The sequence below is a fragment of the Chlorocebus sabaeus genome, chromosome 1 (assembly GCF_047675955.1).
Source record: "Chlorocebus sabaeus isolate Y175 chromosome 1, mChlSab1.0.hap1, whole genome shotgun sequence".
NCBI classification, from domain to species: domain Eukaryota; kingdom Metazoa; phylum Chordata; class Mammalia; order Primates; family Cercopithecidae; genus Chlorocebus; species Chlorocebus sabaeus.
Genome location: NC_132904.1, coordinates 69,802,966 through 69,824,886, shown reverse-complemented (window position 1 = coordinate 69,824,886; position 21,921 = coordinate 69,802,966). Strand labels below are relative to the sequence as shown.

General features: G+C 52.8%; 1 protein-coding gene across 4 annotated transcripts in view; it reads right to left on the bottom strand.

Moving 5' to 3' along the window:
* The window catches only part of ARHGEF17 (Rho guanine nucleotide exchange factor 17), a 61,032-nt gene that overhangs the window by 29,536 nt on the left and 9,575 nt on the right, over positions 1-21,921 (bottom strand). The window lies entirely within an intron of this gene.

The following is a 21,921-nucleotide window of genomic DNA, read 5'->3' as shown; positions in this document are numbered from 1 at the left end:
TCCCAGCTCTGTGGGACCACCTTTCTACAGCCTTGGGGAGCACCTAACCCTCCCTACTTCTGCCCAATGTGCTGACAACTTCCCCATCTCTGAGGGAATCCCAATACCCTGACTACCCGCCTCTGGACACACCACCCAGTCTGAGCCAACCCACACCTCCTGCATCTGGGCACTGTCCAGCTGGGGGCCACCTGGTCCTCCAGCTGGTGCTGGACCAAATGGGACCAATGATGAGAAAGGCTAGACGTAGGGACGAACAAACAAATGGACAGATAACCGGTAATGACTGAATAAATGAAAGGATGAAGGGATGGAATCATGATAAGATGAATAAATAATAAATTAATGGATGAACAGATCAATGACAGTCACGAATACATGAATGAATGCACAGATATATGGCTTAATGGATGAGTAATCAATTGTATTTTTATTTTATTCATTAGTTGATTAGTTCAATAAATACTTATAGAGAACCTACTAGATGCCAAGCACTGTGCTGGGAATTTAAACGTAAGGAAAGAGGTCTGTGGCCTACTGGGCACCACAGTCTACACAGGAAGACAGGAACTGAGAAAGAAATGGCAAACATGATGCAGGTGGTGAAGGAGAAATGCCGGTTCTGGGACAGCAGGCCTCATCAGGCTCCTGGGGGTGGAGGCACAACCCTATTAAATCTTTGTCAAGAGAGTGCCTGGGCCCCAGAGCTGCCCAAACTGGAACACTGGGAACCCCATAATCTCAGAATTGCCACACCACTAATGCTGTTTGGACAATTCTCAGGGGCCAGGCACCCCACCATCGCTTTACACATCCTGGCTCCTTTAATCCCCATAGCAGCCTCACATCAATAACTCTATTATTATTACTCTCCCTTCTTACAAACTAGGAAACTGAGGCTCAGAGAAGTCACCTGGCTGGTAACAGGTAGAACCCAGTTCTACCAGCCACCTCTAGGGCCCAGGCTCCTAAACTCCATCCTCTCCCCAGTGGGGAGAGCCCTACTCCACCTCCCCTGGCCTGGTGCACACAGCTGGGCTCCCCACACCCCCACCTCCCTGGTGCGGTGGTTGCCTTTCTTCAGCCTCCTTTGTTACAAGATAGTGACTATGAACAGATTCTCCTGAAGGTTTAGGTGGTAAACAAAATGCCATCCACAGGCAATGCTAGAGTCAAAGAAGATCCTCTTCCCTGGGAACTCGGCCCTGGCGAATGGCCCAGACAGACTGTCTGATGCTCCTGACCCCACCAAAGTCCACAAGCATAGGGTTGGTACGGGATGTTCCCAACCTAATGGGCTATCCATTTCCCTGACAGCCGCTGCCTTCCTCAGGTGCTTAGTTCATCAAGGAGATGAAAGTTCCAAAAGAGGGACTTTTTGGTGTAGAGAGATTAAGAGCTCTCTGGAGCCAGAGAGCTCAAGCCCAAATCCTGGCTCGGCCACTTACTGGGGAAGTGACCTTGGGCAAGACACTTCACTTCTTGGGGCCTCAGTCTCTCCATCTGTTCCTGTTTGAGGACTCTGTCTTCTTCTTCCCATCCTCCTACCTTCTCTCCTCTCCTCCCTTCCCCTGCCTCCCCCTGGTCAGGTCCTGTTCCCTAGAGACCCTCCCTTCTGGAAGGAGGAGCCTCTCAAGGCTCCACAGAGTTCCCAGGCCTCCCAGGCAGCTAGAAGGGAAGTGTCCAAGCCACAGGGCTCCCTGGGGACTGGCTGCTCAGGGTGGGCTCCATAATTCTGGGGAATGTGCTTTGGGAATGGGAAGGAGAGCTCCTTAGAGCCTCAGGATCTTCCTGCTATGGGGACACTGCCCTGCTTAGGTGGGTCTGTGTATGCAGCTAGGGTGGGATTACGAGTGACATGACCTGTGTCCTCTCTGTGTGGACTCCTCTGTGTGTCTGTGTGCACTCCTGTTGGGGTCTTCTGTGGACATGTGACTGCACAACTGGTGAGGGTGATAGTCCATAGGGTTCAATAGCAGAGACAGAAAGTGAAGGGGTCACTTCAATAATAATAAAAAATAGCTGGGCGTGGTAGTTCATGCCTGTAATCCCAGCACTTTGGGAGGCTGAAGCAGGAGAATCACTTGATCCCAGGAGTTCGAGACCAGCCTGGACAACACAGGGAGCCTAATCTCTACAAAAAATACAAAAAATAGCCAGACCTGGTGGCACACACCTGTGGTCCCAGCTACACAGGAGGCTGAAATAGGAGGATCACTTGAGCCCTGGGATGCTAAGGCTGCAATGAGCTGTTTTCCTCATCATCATCTCCGGTGGGTGTGGTAGACTGTATATTTTGAAGATAGCTATTATCTCATATGCTTTTTTCTTGAGAAAGGGTCTCACTCTGTCACCCAGGCTGGAGTGTAGTGGTGTTGACAGCTCACTGCAACCTCAAACTCCTGGGCTCAAGTGATCCTCCTGCCTCAGCATCCTGAGTGGTGGGGGTACAGGCATGCACCACCATGCCCAGCTAATTTAAAAAGATTTTTTAGAGATTAAGTCTTGCTATGTTACCCAACCTAGTCTCGCACTCCTGGGCTCAAGCAATCTTCCTGCCTCGGCCTCCCAAAGTGCTAGGATTATAGGCATGAGCCACTGCGCCTGGCTCACATGCTCTTCTTACAATGTGGTATTGACTCTTCCCACGGAGTGAGGAGGTCCAGGTCCCCTCCCTTTAAAGCTGGGTGACTGCCTTGAACACAGAGCACAGCAGAAATGATACTATGTGACATCCAAAGCTAGGTCATAAAAATGCCATGTGCTTCCATCTTGCTCTCTTGGCTTACTCATTCTTGAAACACAGCCTCCACGTTGTGGGGAAGCCCAGACCACACGCAGGGGCCATGTGTAGGTATGCCAACTGACAGGCCAGATGAGGTCCAGCCAAATGCCAGCATTCATCACCAATCTGTGAGTGAGGATGACTTCAATTCCAGCCCAGCACCATCTGACCACACTGCATGACCCTCAGTGAGAGGTGCCTAGCTAAGGAAACTGAGGATCAGGGAGGTGGAGGAGCCACAGTCACACAGGCAGTGAGTGGAAGAGACGGACTGTGAACCCAGAGTCCTTCATACGCTGACAGGAGAAATGAAGGAAGGGGATGATTTCTGCACAGGCTAGATTTCATCTATTGCCCCAGAGGGGTCGAGTTGGGACTCCAACCTCACCACTCCTTCCAGAAACTGTCCCCGCTGGCTGATAGGAGGATGGAGGTGGTAGCCTTCACTCCTTATGCTAGGACTCAGGCCCGACTTCTAGCTGCTGAACCTTGCTGGTGCACTCTTAGCCCAGAAGGGACCCCCCTACCCACTGCGCTCCCAGCCCCCTCCTAGACCTCTGGGAATGAGGCGTGCTCGCTGTATCCTTGATGGGAGCTCATGTCTACAGCTGGCTAATGTTTAGTGAGGTGCTGTTTCTCATGTATTATCTCATTTAGTCCTCACACCAGTCCTCTGAGTTACGTATTCCTGTTATGGCCATTTTACAGATGAGGAAACAAAGGCTCCAGGAAGCGAAGCAACTTGCCTGAGGTTATGAAGTCAGGATGTGGCAAAGCTGGGATTTGACCCCAAGTAACTGACATATCAGAGAAGCTGAGTGACCCCACCAGGGTCACAGAGCACATTAACAAGGAGTCAAGCCAAGTCCAGAGCACCTTGAATAAGGAAGTGGGAGGCTGTATTCTCTTCCATGGATGGCTGGGAGTTAGATGGAAATAGGACGGTCTCAATGTCTGCTCCCTGCTTTCCACAACCAGAAGATCCATAAAAGCAGAGTCTAGGTCTCTTGACATACAGTAGGGGCACAATACTTATCTATTGACTGTCTTGCTTTGCAACTTTAGCCAAATTCCTCTCCACTCTGGGATTCAGTTTCTCCCTCTGGGCAAAAATGGGGGAGGAGGGAAGGTGCAGATGGATTCTGAATTCCCCACCAGGCTTCCTGGCAGAGGTGGTGGGGCTGAGGTCATGCTCAGAGGTGGAGTATGGACAGCTTGACCCTCCTCCCTGATTTCAGGCTTCAGGATTAAGCCTATAGCTCCAGTGAGGAAGCTGAAGACCCAAGAACTGCACTTCCACCAGAGGCCCACAGGTGGCAGCAGAGGCCAACATGGCAGGGGCTGTGGTGCATGTGGTTTGAATTTAACTCGTTTTTTTTTTTTTTTTTTTTTTTTTTTTTTTTTTTTTTAATGTGGGTTTTTTCCCCTTTCTTTCTTCTCTGAGATCCGCCTCCCTCCCTCTCAATTTCAAGAAGATACAGCTGGACCTTCCAGACTGGGAAGGAAAAGTTTCTTAACATCATGGATAATAGCGGGAAGCAAGAGGTGGGGCTTGAGGGGTAGATGGATAGACAGACCCCCAACATATGTGAAAAACATCTTAGGAGCTCAGAAGCTCTAAATGCAATCATCCTCTCAGCCCAAGAGGCTGGGACTGTCACCCCCATTTTACAGGCCTGAGACACCAGAACCCAGATCTTCTGGATCCCACATCTGAGTGTGAAGGAGGGGGAGGTTGCCCTGCCCTTGGCAGTCGAGGAGGACCCCACTGGGAATCCCATGAGGCCTTAGGGTAGGTAGGACTTACCTACCTTGCCTATCTGGCAACTCCTGCTTTAGGGCTCCCAGGAAATGCTTCCCCTATGCACACTTCTGCCTACATACTGACCTGGCCTGTGGTCACAGCCCTGGCTTAAAACCTGTGAATGAGACGACCTCCAGGGGCCTTCCTCTCCCATCTCTAACAGTTATTTCATTCAAAATGTCTAAACGTGGCTCAGCACTGGACCAGTGCTCAGGGAATCAGGCCCGTGTAGCCCAGCACCACTACCGTTCAGCCTCTGATTCCTGACCTGCACAGAGCACTGGAAAGCAGGGCTCCCTTCCCTCTCCTCCACCCAGTTCCCCAGCCTGCAGGGAGGCTGGGATCGTGGGAACGGAAGTTATCCAGGGTCTGTTTCCAGCCCCTCTTGTTCCCTCCCTCCCTCAGACCCAGAAGCAGGGGGAAGGGCTGCAGTCGTGTGTTGTCGGTGGGATGGGGTGTCCTGCCTCTGGCGCAGAAGATGACTCACTGGGCTGTGGGCCAGGCACCCTGGGAAAGGCCAGGCCAGGCCAGCCTCAGCCGGAGCCCCAAGGAGCTGAGGCAGGAAGGAGGGGGCCAGGGCCTGCCTTGGCTGAAGATAAATCCTGGGGGCTCTTGAAGCCCCACAGCCAAAAGAGGCTGTCTTCCCCACTTACCACAGTGCCACCAGAGACCTAGGGAAGCCTGAGGTGCACTCAGCCCCCAGCAGCCTACACATGTGACCTCCCAGCCTCTCCTCTAGCCAGGCTGGTCTCTTCACCACTGTCCACCCCCAGCCTCCTCCCCACTTCTCCACCTTTGTGTAGACTGCTCCTCTGCCTGGGCTGCCCTCCTTGCTCTTGGTCCTGTTTAAACACCATCTAACTTTTACGCTCTGCCTCTTCCCGGAAGTTAATCTTTTAAGTCCTCCACCCTCCATGACCTATCCCTGCTATAGACCAAGGGCACTGACCAAACTGCCTGGTGCTAATTCCCCAATCAGCAGCCTCCTTTTTGGCATATTGAAAGACCTACTATGTGCCAGACTTGCACTCAGGCAAGCTGCCCAGGTACTAAGGGACATATAACAAAGTCTGTGAGCTCCAAAATGGAGGGCGCACTTCTGCCTTGTTCCAGCAGCTTCCATGCCTACAACAGAGGCTGGCCCACAATAAGTACTCAGTTCACATTTGTGAATTTGTGGATGAATGAAAGCAAGTATCAGTGTAATGACTGTGCACTGATTAGTTTAGAATTATCCATGTTCAATCCTCTCTTGAAGGAGGGAGGCAGAGAAGGGACCATTTCTATGCATTTGATATATGGGCACTGAGGCTCAAAGAGGAAATGTCTCATGATCCCCAGGGTGGCAGACAGTCAGCTGAGCTAGAATCAGACCAGAGACCAGGCCTCTGGAGCTCTTCCACTGTAGCTTGTCCAGATAGGCCCAACCAGCTGGGTTGCACTGTGGCCCCTACCTCCTCTACTCCCACCCTGTTCCAGGACCCAGGTGACATTCTGGGGGGAGAGTAAGTTCCACCCATCAGTCAGTCACTCCAGCCCTGACCCTGGGGACCCTGGCATAACCCAGAACCAAGGGAAGCCCCCTCCTATCACACCAGGCAAGCATAGGGTGGTCAGGATGCCCAGGGGCAGTGATCATGCCCCTTCAACGATCCCTCCATCCTAGCCTCTGGAAGAAGTGGTCTCTGCCTCTGGCTGACCAACAGCAGCTTGGGCTTTTAGGCCTTACTGAATTTATCCACCAATGGTGACCAGCCCTAATACCTGGACAGCCATAGTCACACGTGTGTGTGTGTGTGCACACGTGCGTGTACGTGTGCGCGCGTGTACGTGTGTGCGCGCGCGCGCATGTGCAGTGATTAAGATTCACAGCTCAAAGTCAGCCTGAGCCAAACCCAGGGCATACTCTCCTGAGGCCCAGGACAAGGCCACCACTGCCAGGAAGTTTTTCTGGTAGCACAGACCTGCCCACTCCCCTTCCTCTGAACTTCTGGAGTTTTGGCCTTCAAAACTCAGGGTCTTTCTAGTCTTGTCGTGATTATTGGCAATAAGTGGCACTACCCAGTACCTCAGAGTTTACAAAACACTTCCAGGGCCTAATTTCATGAGCTCTTCTGTGGATAGAGCAAGGCTCAGTGAGAAGCCATGCGTGCTCGGGTTCTCAAGACAAAGGTTGGTGGGGCCGGGGCTCAAATCTCAGTGCCGGCACTGATCTGCTGTGGGACTGTGAGCAAGTTACACAACCTGGCTGGGCCTGAGGACAGGAAGAGAGCAAAAGCATAAACCAGGAGGAGAAGATCTCCTGAGGAATTCTTCTGTGCTGCTTACTAAGTGCTCTGCAGGTATTATTTTAACCTCACAATAAGCCTCCTGGGTAGGCCCTATTATTACCCTGTTATACAGAAGATGATGATGAGGCATAGTTAAGTACCTTGCTCATAAGTTAAGTACCTTGCTCAAGGTCTCTCAAGCAGATGGGATTCCCGCCCCCAGGGACCCCAGAAAGAAGAGGTGTGGGGTTATCTAGGAACCAGGAGAAAGGAGCACCTTCTAGCTTAATAGAGTGACTCCGGGAGCGGCCCAGGCTCCCAGCATGAGGAGGACGCCCACTCGACCTTTTCCACAGCAGGGAAAACTGGTGGCAACCTCAAAGTCCAACCACAGGAAGGCCCAGAGATTCATGCACTTACTGAAATCTTTGAAATGCTATGGAGAAGTGTTCGGGTGTAACATCAAATGAAAGAAGAAGCACACATTCTGCACCAGCTCAATGTTATTTAAAATACACACACACACACACACACGGAGAAAATACAGCAGAACATTAACATTAACAGTGGGCAGGGGCCCTGGACAAAGGTGGGTAGAGGGGTAGAGCCAAAGACCACTCTCCACTGATGGCTTCCCGACCTCCAGGAAGACCACACCTATGCCTCAGTTTCCCCATCTATAAAGTAGAGAACATAGAGGGTTTACTTCTCACAGTGCCTGGAACAAAGCATGAGTTCAACAAATATTGGCTGTTTTGAATAACCAGAATCTTGGAGGGCAGGTCCCCTCAGGGGTCAGCAGTTGGCTGAAGCACCTCCTCCCACAGCAGGCCTCCCTGGCAGCCCTTGCTGGCATATCTGCAGGGCTGAGGAGCTCCCCCTCCCATGGTGCCATGGTAGCTCCTTCCACTATGGGCATGTCTGCTTGAGAGAAAGCCAAGCTGGACTGGACCCCTCAGTCTCTGGGTGGCCTTAGAATTGGACAGCAGTGACCTCAGGAAGAATTTTCCTCCATCTCCCATTCAAAAATCCTTTGGGCTCTGATGCTTCTGTAGGGTGATTCTCCAGGTGAGGGTTGGGAGAGGTTTTCCGGGTGGCTCTCTTGTCCCCAGCCCAGGTGACCACCTCTATCCCTCTCTCTCTCTGGGACAACAGAGTAGCATTTGTTGGCAGCACTTTGTGCCTTTTCCATTTTCTCCTTTGGAAAACAAATGAGAAGCCAGCTGAGTCTGACCTCCTCCCCACTGCCCCCCCCACAACCCTCCAGGCCCCCAGGGGCAGGAGGCCCTCTCTGCCTCCTCCCTGGACAACAGGCCTGGTGGAGAACCCCAGAGGAGGGGCCCTGTGAGCTGGCTGTTGCCATGGCAATGGCAGCCCTGGAATTTGACGGCTGGGGCCCAGGAGTGGGGGTGGGGAGCTAGTATAGGCTATGCTAGGGGCAAGGAGGAGGGTCCAGGGGCCCAGGAAAGCTAAGAAGAGCAACGCAGGGCAGGGGTCCAGGGTCCCCTCCATGGCCTCAGTTTCTCCATCTGTAAAAGAGGGAGAGAGAGGCATGGGACTTAAGACCTCTCTTTCTACCTCTAATCCAAATCGAGACATGGATAAGGGCTAGGGGTATGGGACCCAACCAGGACAAGGCCAGATGCTCCCTTTGATGGACAGGGACCCCAGGGCACAGGGACTCAATCCAAGGGTCACACAGGAAGTCCAGGGTAGTGGCAGGACTAGGTTCTGGAGTATGTGGTCTGTCCACTCTGGCTTCCCTATTTTGCTAAAGGAGAGGACAAGGGTGCCTGCCTCATGGTAGGGAGAAGAGGATCCCCAAGAATGGTAATAGCTGGGGCCACAGTGCTGAGACAGCAGATAATGTGCCCACCCTCAGAAACCCCTGGTCTTTCTGGATCCAGAGGGCTGGCAGAGGGCCCGCCCCCACCCCGCCTGCTGCGCCAGGCTGCAGCGGGTATTTTTAAATGGGTGTCTGCCCCTCTCCGCCTTCCTGCCTGCCCTCTCCAGGAACACAGTGAATTCTGCTGCCAGCCCTCCATCCACTTGGGCCGAGCCTGAGTGGGCGCTAGCTCCACGGTCTTACTCTCTGCCTCCACCTCCAGGACAGCCAGGGCAACGTCCAGAGCCTCCTCCAGCTATGATACTCTAGGCTCAGAGAGGGGATGGGGCTTGCTCAAAGTCACACAGCACAGACAAGGACTTCGGGAATGTTGTGCCACCTTCCAGAGCCCAGCAAGATCTCTGGGGCCACTCCAGGCTCTTCTGTTCATCCCTCTGCCACTGTCCCTCCACAGTCACAGCCTCAATCCCCTCAGCTGACCTTCACACCCACCCTAGAAAGATACTCCAATTCTGACCAAGTAATTCCTCACCTTAAAACCAACCATCCGGAAAAAAACAGAGTTGCAGCCATAACTCACATTACACACCAGGATAAATTCCAAACCGATCAAGGATTTAAATGTAAAACAAAACAAGAAAACTGAAAATACCAGAGAAAAAATATGAGATAATTGCTTTATAACCTTGGAGTGGGAAAGGCCTTTCTAACTATGACTCCAAATCCAGAAGCAATAAAATAAAAGCTTGATAAAGTAGAACACATAACAAAACCTTCTGCATGGTAAAAATATAAACAAAGTCAAAAGTCAAGTGATAAATCAGGAAAAAAATATTTGCAACTCATATGCCAGACAAAGAACTAACTTCCCGAATATTTAAAAGGTTCCTAGAAACTGATAAAAACAAACGGCCAACAACCTAACAGAAAAATAGACAAAGGATAGGAACCACTCACAGAAACGGGAACCCATATGTCTCTTCGAGATAGAAAAAGATGCTCAACCTTACTCATTATCAGATAAATACAAATTAAAATACACTATCAGACCTATCAGATTGGGAAAATATCCAAAGGTCTGAGTTGGTGAGACTGTGGGGAAATGGGCCTCTTACCTACTGCTGATGGCAGACCCCCATGGACAGGAGCAAAATGAGAATCACATTTACCCTCTATCCTAGCACTCCTAAGAAATGACCTACAAACAAGCTTATTCACTGCAGCACTGTTTGTAACAGCAAAAGACTGAAAAAACCTAAATATCTGTTAATATGTGGTTGCACACAGTTTGGTATTCCGCAAAATGGGACACCATGCAGTACAAAAAAGAATATGAGGCCAGGTATGGTGGCTCATGCCTGTAATCCCAGCACTTTGGGAGGCTGAGGCAGGCGGATCACCTGAGGTCAGGAATTTGAAGCCAGCTAGGCCAACATGGTGAACTCCCATCTCTACTGAAAATACAAAAATGAGCTGGGCAAGGTGGCACACACCTGTAATCCCAGCTACTCGGGAGGCTGAGGCACAAGAATTGCTTGAACCTGGGAGGCAGAGGTTGCAGTTAGCTGAGATGGCACCACTGCACTCCAGTCTGGGTGACAGAATTAGACTCTGTCTCAAAAAAAAAAAAAAAAAAAAAAAACCCAAAATACAAAAACCAAAACAAAAAAAAAATGATATTAAGTATAACGAGCAAGGGGCAGAGCAGTGTGCTACGATCTGTGCGGAGGAAGGGAACAGATAATGAATTTGCTGGTGTTTGCAGATAAAAGGATTCACAAAGACACTACTAGCTGGGTGGCCTGGGGTCAGGCAGGGTAGGAAATAGGCAGCCAGGTGAGAAGGAGACTTTCTATCCTTTTGGATTTTTCCTAACCATGTGAATATATCATCTATTCAAAATATTAAATATATAAATTTTAAAAAAATCCACCTTGCAATCAGGCCCCTGCTGCCCACTCCAGCCTCATGTCTCATCTCTGAACAGCCTTTGCACCTCTCTTCTTTCTTCTCCATCTTGCCTCTCTGGGCTCCCTCCACGAGTCTCTCTCCTACACCTTCTGGGCTCCCCTGGCCTCGGGGAATCTCTGCCCCAGCCCAGACCCTGCCCTGGTGACACAGGCCTGATGTTCCTGTCTGAGTCTGTGTCTGCCTCCTCATAGCTGGAGCACAGCCTGTGTTTCCAGCCTACATACAGAGGACCAGGTTCCAAGGTGGTTGGTCTTCCTTGAACGAAGATTACACTGGAGAACAGGGGGCACTGCCTTGGAGCCCCAAGTTTGGAGCCTTTGTCTTTGCCTTCCCTCTTCTGTTTCCACATTGGTCTCCTCTGGGACAGTTCCAGTCTCAAATGTGGTGTTGCTCCAGGAAGCCCTCCCTGCCCAAATCACATTCAGAGAGGGGTAGAACTGTCCAATTCCTCCTTCAAGCCAAACCCCCAACCCCTGCCTTAGGTTGAGCGACCTCAGGGCTGGGCTTTGAGCTTCAAAGTGAGTCCCCAGCCTGGAGGAAGGTCCTGGGGTCAGAAGTCACTGGGTGACTCTGGCAATCCTGCCCCTCTCTGGGCCTCCATCTGTACAGCCAGGAACACAGACCAGCTGCTCCAGAGTCGGTGATGGGCAACTTTAAAGCAGGGTGGGGATTTCTGCTAGCAAAACTCCCCCAGAGCCTCCAGCCTGCAGAGTCCCATCCCTCCTGCACAGCCCCACTCCTTTCCTTTGGACAGCTGCCCGTGGGGAAACTCCAAGCCTCCCTCAGGGAGCTCAGATCATCCCCCTACCAAAGAGGATTATCTGGGCTACTCTCAGCGACTCCATCCTCTTCTCTCCATCCCTGGGGCTCTTCCTCAGCCAGCTACGTCAACTTCCCTCCCTCCCTTCCAACTTGTTTTACGGCTTCCCACTGATCCCCAGTGGTCTGTGGTCCAGTCCAGCCACCACAGACATTATCACATCAAATTCTCACCATAACCCTATAATAGGTACCATAATCATCATCCCCATTTTACAGGTACATAAACTGAGCCACAGAGGGGCTAAGTACTAACACGTGAGTACTTAGCTTTTACAGTGAATAATTACCCAGGACTACCCACAAAGCTAAGAGGAACAGTAGGATTTGAAGCAAAGTCGTCTGGCTTCAGTCTGTTCTAACCATTACACTAACCCAGCTGGATATGAGATCAAGTACTTGTCCCCCAAGACTCTCAATGACCTGGCCCTTGCTGACTCACCAGCATCAAACTTCCCCACCTTTACCACACTTTGGTTGCATCATGTTCTGGCCATAGTAGTTCCTCCAACCCATCGCATTCTTACATCCTGGGCCTTTGCACATGCTGGTCTCTCTGCCATGTGTAGCTTCCTATTCTATGTTTGGCAACTTCTTACTCATCAGACATTTTTGGTGGCCAAAGAAGTGGGAGCCTAAGCTGTATGGTGGGCCAGGAAGGCTGGTCACTAAGCGGTGCAAGGCCTAGGTCCTGAAGGGCCTCAGACCTGCCAGGCTCAGAGCTCAGTCTTTCTCCTGCCAACACTTGTTCATACTCTTCCTTTTACACACTCCAAACTCTGGGGAATTCCTTCCTGATTCTAACCTAACTCACTCACTCTACAGGAGTCAGGAGGATTCCTGGACCTCTGGAGAATGTGCTCCTGCCTGTTCACTGTCAGTGTGACTGAGCTGGGCTGAGACAGGGTGCACATTCTGGGAGCGTAGCTGGTTGCCAGCTCCTACCTCCCTCAAAGAGCCTGTGTCCTTCCAGGTGGCAGCAGGGGGCAGGCAGGATCTTCCCACCACGCCAACAGGTTGTCCTCCTGATCAAGTGGGGCCCAGCCAGCTCCAGGCCCCAGGTAGGGGGTGCCGTCTGCTCATAGGAGCACCAAGGATGGGTGGTGTGCTCCATCATCCTGGCTGCGTCTGGAGACCTGGCCCCCAACAGAGTTTACCCCTGCCCAGGGAGCCTGGCTGGTTGCCCTTCTGAGCCTGCAGAGACACTGAAGGGAGAGGCTTGTCTCACTCTAACACCTCTCATCAGGGAGGGCTTCCCTCTGCACACAACAGAGATTTCCTGACTGAGTCCTGAGAGCTCCATGGAAGTACATGGGGTGAGATGTGGTCCAGGGGGCAGACATGACCCTACTTTCACTTAAATCGATGAGATTGGCCTGCTTTATGCTTCTGTGTCAAGATTCCTCTAGAAGAAAACATTCCACTATTTTTATTTTTATTCATTTACTTATTTATTAATTTTTGAGACGGAGTTTCATTCTTGGTTGCCCAGGCTGGAGTGCAATGGTGCGATCTCGGCTCACTGCAACCTCTACCTCCCGGGTTCAAGGAATTTTCCTGCCTCAGCCTCCCGAGTAGCTGGGATTACAGGCGTGTGCCACCATGCCCAGCTAATTTTTGTACTTTTAGTAGAGATGTGGTTTCACCATGTTGACCAGGCTGGTCTTGAATTCCTGACCTCAGGTGATCCACCCGCCTCGGCCTCCCAACCTCGGCCTCCCAAAGTGCTGGGATTACAGCCGTGAGCAATGGCACCCAACCAAGTTCCACTATTTTTAAAAGCTTGGATATTACCACTCTGGGATCAAGTCCAGGCTTTCAGGCCTGGCCTTTAGGAACCCCCAGGGCCTACCTGACCTCTCCAGAACCAGGGAGCTTTCATGGTACCCCAGACACACCAGGGTTTCTCCATCACAGGCCTCTGCCTTTGCAGTTCTCTCTGCCTGGAGGACCTTGACTCATTTCTGCCTATCAAGGTCCGGCTAGTCCTTCAAGGTTCCAGCCACTGCCCTAAGTTAGCCTTCCCTGCCCTCACCCTTCTTGGCCTCCTTTGACCCCCAGTTCTCAGATGGGGCTTCTTGGGTCAGGAACCCCTTCTCCTTCACCCTGCAGCCCCCATGCTAACCCTGCACATACAGGCACCAGCGGGCCACAGTGCAATTGAATTTTAAAGGTTCCCCTGGGTTCCCCCAACTCACCACTCAGAGCTTATTTCAGAGTGAATTATCCACAACTAGTCAGAAAAGTTAGGAGCAGCTGTGTAGTCAGCGCTCAGTCAGTCCACCAGTGACAGTGAACACCCCAGTTCTCAGTCAAGTGGCTGGGCTGTCCCCATGGGAGCAAGGTCTGCTCCCAGGCAGGAAGTGGCCTGGGCCCTCTCCCCACTAACCAGGCTCTGGCATCAACTGCCCAGCCCCGCCCCTTGCTGGACACTCAGAGGGTGGTACAGGAGCAAACTGCTCTGTTCACATCTCTCCAGAGAGATAATGCCTGTTTATGTTACTTGTTGACATCTAGCTGCCCCAATCTAATCCAACTTTGCTGTCATCAAAGCTTGCTCCTGGGAAGGTCTCAGGCTCAGTCCTCACTGCTGATATCTGCACAGATGTCTTTGTGGATATGGAAATCTGCTGGGGATTGAAAAGAGAGAGAGAGAGAGAGAATGTGTGCGTGTGTGTGTGTGTGTACAATGCCTATATGCTGTGCTCCTCAGGCTTTGCTTGTGTTGAGATGGGCGGGGGTTTGCTGTCAGCTGACCCCACAGCGTGGGAACTGTTGTTTCAGTGTGCCCCCCTCCAGCCCGCAGGCTCCACCAGGGCTCCTCTCTACATCTCCAGCCCAAGCACAGGGCCCAGCCCTGGAACGAAATTTCTTCCCCACCACCCACAGCCCAGGCCTGGCCACACAGGAAGCGACCTGATGACTGAGGCCCAAGAGTTCAACTCATGGGACAGGACTCAGGGCTAGGGGCCCAGAGGGAGACAGGGCAGGAGGCTGGGGGTGGGGGAGGTTTGGGCTGGCTGTGGGTCTGGGCCTCTCTGGGCTCTTTCTCCAAATATGGAAGGTTTTTTGGTCTCCATTTGAGTCACGTCGGCCATGGCCCAAGAGATCTGCTTTCCAGATACAGTGAATGGGACTGTACCACACTGCCTGGCCTGCTGTCTCCCCTTCCCCTGCCTGTGGCCCATTCCTGCACCTTCTCCAACTCCTGGGCCAAGTTCTCTCTGCCAGCAGAAAGCCCAGCACCCACCTCAGCTGCTTTCCAGCAACAAGAGAAGGGTCCCTGGGCCCATAAAGGGAGGAAACACTCATTCCCTCTGTGCCTGTCACCTCCTCCCACTCCCCAAGGGCCCCTCAAGTGCAACTGAGCCATTCAACTAATATTTACTGAGCAACTACTATGTGCTGGTTCCTGGGACTCAGACCATGGACTGTGAATCCAATAGGATCACTATGCCCAAAGAAAAATCCACCCTTTCTTCCTGTGCCCACCTTGGTGATGGCACTACCCCCCCCCCCCCCCAGGCAGTCCTAAAAGCCAGGGACCTAAGCAAGGGTTCTGGAGCCAGACCATCTGGGTCTGAACTCCAACCCAGTGAGACTATCCTGGTTTGAATACCACCTCTCTCTTTCTGGGCTCTGTGATCTGAGCTAAGCACCCTCACCTTCTCTGGGCCTGTGTCTGCTTCCCACTCCACCCCCAATCAGTGCCAACTAGGGACAGCACCCTTTGCCCATCTGCCAGCTTCCACTTGCCTGGTCCCCAGGGCAGCAGCAATGCAGGGCTAGGCATAGGCATGGGTGGTAAAGGGAGCTGAGAGGAGCCTGGGCGCTCCCCCAGAGCAGGGCTTAGCTGTCCTCCTCCTGCTTCCCCCACATTATTTATTTAATAAATGTGTGCTGAGGCTCTACCTCGTGCCAGGAACAGGAGGGCTTGGCATGTGTGGATCCACCTGACCAGAACCAAGCATTGGGTCACAGGGCAAACTGGGGGCTCCCACCCACATCGCCACACCCTAGAGCCTTAGAGGTCTGTTACCCTGAAGCAGAGAGGAGCTGCAATCACTGTGTATCCTGGGACAGAGGTGGTTCCTGACATCTGGGCTGGGAAGCTGAGGGGGACTCTGCCCTAAACGGCCCTTTTCCTAAGGCCAGTCCCTGGCCAGGGTCTCTGTCTGGCTCTCTCAAGGGAGGCAGGGTGACACAGGCGGTCAGAAGAGATGAGAGACAGGCAGAGGAGCAAGACCCAGGGAGGAGAGCAGGGCAAAGGACAGAGGACAGGAGGAGAGAAAAAAGCAGGGAGCCTCCGTGAGAGGAAGGCCTGGTGTGAGCGGCTGGAACAAAGATGCAGATGCCCAGGAGGCCAGCAGAGACCCTCCACTGCCCAGGCCCTGTGTCCAGGTGATGAGATGGGGCAGGCCGGGCCCGCCCTTCTCCTACTTCTCCACCAGCCTTGGGGCCAGACCCAGGACTATTTTTAGCTGGGGCTGAATTTAGCCATTCCCTCGGAAATTCCTCACCCGCCCCAGGCAACGCCCCCGCTGGCCTTGGGGAGCAGCCTGGAAGTGGCGGGTCCAAGCCAGAGGGAAGGAGGGGCCCAGGAGCAGCAGGAGCCTGGAGGGCACTTAGGCATCTGATAGGGAAGCAGGCTTTCTGCTCAGTCCCCCAGTGTGAGGCACTCCTCTCCCTACAGCACGGCCCTCCTCTTCTTCAGGAAGGCCTCCAGGGTTGTGGGGCCACAGAATAGCACTGGTCTCAGGATCTACAGTACAAATATCACAAGGTTCTTTGTCTCTGACTACAGGACCCACCACGAGGGCTGCTGGCAAGGATGCCTGCCTGTGGACCTACCTGTCCCCCTCCCCCAGCTCCGGAAAGCCTGCATATTCTAGAGCTCTGCTGGGACTCTAGAGGACTCCCACTTCACAGATGGGGAAACCAAGGCAGAGGGACTTGTCTTAGGTTAGAGCCAGCAAGGCAGCCCAAGCCTGCTCTTTCGCTCCCTTCCATGCTCCCTCCATCAGGCCTCTCCCAGGAGGGCTGGACTGCAGGTGCGGCCTGGAGCTCTGCAGCTCTGCAGGGACCCCCTTAGAGGCAGGGCACTTCCACTGGAGCAGAGGGTTTGAGGTCAGACAGGAAGCTTACTGGGCACAGAGGCAGGGCTCACAGCCACCTCACTCATTCAGAATACAGAGGAAATTTCTGCCCAGATGAGAAGTGAGTCCTGCTCCCCCAACCCCGTTTCTGATAGAGCCCCTGAACCTAAATTCGAATTTCCAGATTCTACCTCCAAATTGTCTTCCCCGTCAGTTCTCCCCTCGCCAGCTCCACATCCTCTGCTACCTAAGCTCAGGCTACTCATGTTCCCAGACCCTCAAGTCAGATCATCACCTCACAACCAGAGGATGCTATGATGTGCAAAGCTGGCAGTGCTCCCAGCCCTTCCTCTCCCAGGAAGGGAGAGGGGAGCTGGCAGAGGGGAGGTCCTTTGCCCAGGCCATTTAACTCGGCACTTGAGGCTTTCAACCTGGCTCCTGCCCACACAGAACCTCTCCCCAGGTTCTCTGGTCAAACTGAGACCTCCCTGCCCCTCTTGGCCTCAGACACATACAGGGGCTTCCCTTTCCTGCCCTGGCTCAGACAAGTTCCTTAAAATGCCATACGAACCACATCACTGCACTTCTCAAGAACTCTCAGTGGCCCCTTACACAGTGTGAGGTTGGAGCAATGCTGAGATGCATGGGGAGGATTTCTGGCCCTGGTCCACTACTGTGTGGCCTTGGGCAAGGCCCCTTGCTGGGCCTCAGTTTCCCCATCTGAATGATGCAGGGATGAGGAAGGCTAGAAAACATGGCTGGTTTCTAAGGGTCTTTCCAGGTAGACAGTTCCGGCATTAAAGGCCCTGGCCCTTTTCTTCCTCCTCCTGCCCTTTTGGCCTGCCAAGAAGTTGGACATCTCATCACCAGGCCCTATCCCAAGGAGACAGGGGAAGACGGGGGACACCAAGAAACCCCTGAGTGAGACCTCAGTGATGCAGGCAGCTAAGAAAGATGGAGCTATCAGGACCTATATTGGGGGAAGGTGTCCCTCCCCATCCATCCACCCCTTCCCTTCCACATCTGCTCCTTAACCTCCAGTGTCCTGTCCTGGGAAAAGACTGAATGTTTGTCCAAGGGGTTGGGGAGTGGGGTCCCAGCAGTCCCTGGAGGCCTGGCTGTGGGGCTGGCTGGCAGCCAGGAACCCTGCCTCCCCGCTTCCTGCTCCACAACGCTGCGAGGGAGCAGGGCCTGCTCACCCCCTGGGAACCAATAAACAGGAAACAGACACCAACCTTGTGTTTGCTCCCTCCGCCTGGCCCCTCCATCACACTGCCCCCACTGCCTTCCCACTGGCCCCCGACCTGCTGCATCTCTCCAGACCCCAGAGCCTCAGGACCACAGGATGTCAGAACCAAGAAGTCACAATTTCAAAATCACAAATAAAATCAAGAGGTCTGCACTCTTGGAAAAGAACCCAGAATCCTTCATTTTGAAACCACAGGATTCTAGACTCTGAGAGTGACAATCTCAAAAGCATACACTAAGTGGCCACATTTCTGAGAGCTGTCTGGAGCCAGTGCCCTGGGCTGTGCACTCCAGAAGCATTTTCTCTTTGGCCCTCATAATAACTCTTTAGTGTCCTCATTCTACAGCGCAGGAAACTAAGGCTCAGAGTTGGGATCCGATGACTTGTTAATATCACCCAGCAAGGGGTCAGAGTCAGTTGTGATTTTAACCCTTATCAGTCTGAACCCAAAGCCCACCAGGCACACACACTCAGACTCCCTGAGCCTCACAGGCCGCTTCCAGTGAGGGGCAGCTTTGATGCAGAGAGGGCTTTGCCTCTGCTCTCCTCTGTGTGTGGGCTGAGCTATCCTGGACATGTCCCAGGGTGGGGTTGGTGGCAACAAAAGTAGAGGGGGAGCTGGAGAGAGGAGCAAGGACAGTGGGCATGTGGCTCAGCCTCTGGTCCTGGTTTCTCCCTCCTCCCCACCTCCAGAGAACCAGGCTCGGAGCCACTGACTATGTGGGTGTAGCCAGGCCCCAACCTGCCCTCCTGTCTAGAGCTTTGTCTTCTGCTTCAGGGCTGGAAAGAGGTGCCCAGCAGCCAAGAATCTTAGAATCATAAAACCTTAGCATCTCAGTCATGAGGGGAGGAGGTAACATTTCTTGAGCATTTACTGTGTGCCAAGCCCTCTTGGCATGCTTTCACTTAATCTCAGCAGCAGGGTGGGTGCGGTGGCTCACGTCCGTCATCCCAGCACTTTGGGAGGCAAAGACGGGAAGATTATTTGAGCTCAGGAGTTCAAGACCAGCCTGGGCAACGTAGTGAGACTTTGCCTCTACTAAAAGTAAAAAAATTAACCAGGCATGATGGCACCCGCCTGTGGTCCCAGCTCATTGGGAAGTTGAGGTGGGAGGGATTGCTTGAGTCCAGGAAGTCAAGGCTGCAGTGAGCCATGATTGACCCATTGCACCCTAGCCTGGGTGACAGTGAGACCCTGTCTGGGGAAAAAAAAAAAAAAAAAAAAGCATGTTTTTTTTTTTTTTTTTTTTTTGAGACGGAATCTCACTCTGTCACCCAGGCTGGAGTGTGGAGTACAGTGGTACAATCTTGGCTCACTGCAACTTCCACTTCCCGGGTTCAAGCAATTCTCCTGCCTCAGCCTCCTGAGCAGGTAGGACTACAGGTGCACATCACCACGCCCTGCTAGTTTTTAAAAATTTTTAAATTTTTTTTATTTTTAGTAGAGATGGGGTTTTACCATATTGGCCAGGCTGAGTCTTGAACTCCTGACCTTGTGATACGCCCGTCTCCCAAAGTGCTGGGATTACGTGCATAAGCCACCGCGCCTGGCCGAAAAACAAAATAATCTTAACAATAATCCTCTGTGGAGTGAGGGGATACTGCCCCCATTGACTACAGCCTCCGGGGAGTAGGTAAGTGCTTGCCTGGGTCTGAAAGCCAGCGTGCGCGGAGATGGCATTCTGGACAGCACCCTTCACCCTCCACATGCCACCTCCCTGAAGCCTCCCTAGGCTTCTCAGGGATGAAGGGACCTGACAGGTCCTCTGGTCAGACAGCACCAATGCCACCAATTCCCACGTGGAGCTCCCAGCACATGGGATGAGGGCGTTTCTTTCCTTCTGCCGCTAGGCTCTCAGTTCTGCCCTCAGCTGTGGCAGCCTGGCAGAGACGTGACTCTCAACCCCTCCCTAGGCGCCGACCTTCCCTCCTTGCCCTGGATTTAAATTCTCCTATCAACTGCCCTTCTTGAGAGCGGCCTCATCCCACTTCCAGTCAGCAAAACTACGGCCTGCCACCTCTGGAAGCCAGGCCTGGCCCCAGAACACACTTGCACTTCTGCCTCTGCCCCACCAGGCCTGGGCTCTGCCTGCTTCTGGACCTCACCCACCTCAGGAGGCTAGGACCCTTGGTGAAAGCTCCTGGCAAGGAGGGATGGTGTCCAAGTTTTCTCACTGCCCAACACGGGGCTCAATGATTGACTGCTAAATGAATGAATGACAAATGAACATGGAAAGAAATGGCAACTTAAATGCAGTGGGCCTGAGTTAGAAGGTTCTGCCCCAGGACCAGTACCAGCTGGGGACTCTGATTGTCAGGAACCAACAACTTGGTCCTTTGCCTATCTGCAGTAGGCAGAATAATGGCCCTGGCATTACATCCTTATGCTAATCCTCAGAACCTGTGAATACGTTACCTTACATGGAAGCAGGGACTTTGCAGGTGTAATTAAGGATTCTGAGATGGGAAGATTATCAAATTATCAGGTGGGCCTAATGAATCACAAGGGTTCTTAAAGAGGAGGAAGGAGGCCGGGAGCAGTGGCTCACACCTGTAATTCCAGCACTTTAGGAGGCTGAGGTGGGCGGATCATGAGGTCAAGAGATAGAGACCATCCTGGCCAACATGGTGAAACCCCATCTCTACTAAAAATACAAAAATTAGCTGGGCATAGTGATGCGTGCCTGTAGTCCCAGCTACTCAGGAGGCTGAGGCTGGAGAATTGCCTGAACCAGGGAGGCAGAGGTTGCAGTGAGCTGAGATCGCGCCACTGCACTCCAGCCTGGCGACAGAGCAAGACTCTGTCTCAAATAAAAAGAAAAAGAAAAAAAGAGGGAGGAAGGAGGTATGGGGTGAGCAAGAGATTTGAAGATGCTGGGGAAGATGGGGGAAGGGGCCACAGGCCAAGGAGTGCTGGCAGCCAGGAGAGGCTGGTAAAGGCAAAGGTGTTGATCTCTCCAGGGCCTCCAGAGGTGGGCAGGCCTGTCAGCACCTGGATCTTAGCCTAGTGAAACCCTTCATTCAGACTTCTGACCTCCAGACTGGAGAGTAGGAGATCTGTGTTGTTTTCAACCACTAGATGTGTGTAGTTTGCTATGGCAGCAACAGGACACTAATATACCACGCAGACCTCTGCAATCAGCACACCTCAGGTGCACTCTGCACTCCCCTCTCACCCTCTTCCTGCCTGGCAACTTCTCCAAGCTCCACTGGAAAGAAACCAGAGGAAGTTTTGTTTGTCTGGTTTTTGCTTTTTGTTTTGAGACAAGGTCTCACTCTGTCGCTCAGGCTAGAGTGCAGTTGGGCAATCACAGCTCACTGCAGCCTCAACCTCCTGGGCTCAAGCCATCCTCCCACCTCAGCCTCTCGAGTAGCTGGGACCACAGGTCTGTGCCACCACACCTGTTTTTTATTTTTAATAGAGACAAGGTCTCCCTGTGTTGCTCAGGCTGGTCTTGAACTCCGGGGCTCAAGCAATCCTCTCACTCAGCCTCCCAAAGTACCAGGATGACAGGGGTGAGCCACCACGCCGGCTCAGATAAAGGTTTACTGTCCCGTCAAATGCAACACCACACTTCTGGACAGGCCCCAGAGTGAGCACCAAAGCCTGCCACAAGTGTGGAGAAAGGCCCTATCTGGGGGTGGGGGGGATCCTAGAGCAGGAGCCGATGGTGGGAAAAGCAGGTGCAGGGCAGACCCGGGCCTGAGTCCCGGCACCACTCTGAACCTGCCTTCTCAGCAGCCTAGTGGGGTGGTGGGTCCCTGCCTGCCAGCACTTCATTCTGCAACTGAGATCCTGCTCAGGACTGGGTCCTTTCCCAACAGCCCTGGGAGGAGGTTTATCCTAGTGCCTGAGAGCAAGGACGGCTCTGTGGCTCTGAGAGGGGATGGAACTTATTGAAGGCCTCACAGTAGGAAGATCGTAGGGCAAAGCTGGACCGCACGTCTCCTGACTCCTAGTGCAGACACCAGGCTGTCCCTAGTGAACCCTAGAGCTACTGGAAGTTGGGGTCCTGGAAGTCCCTCCAGGGGGCTCAGCCACTCTGGTTGGGGCCCCAAACCCCTGCATCTCATGGGCTGA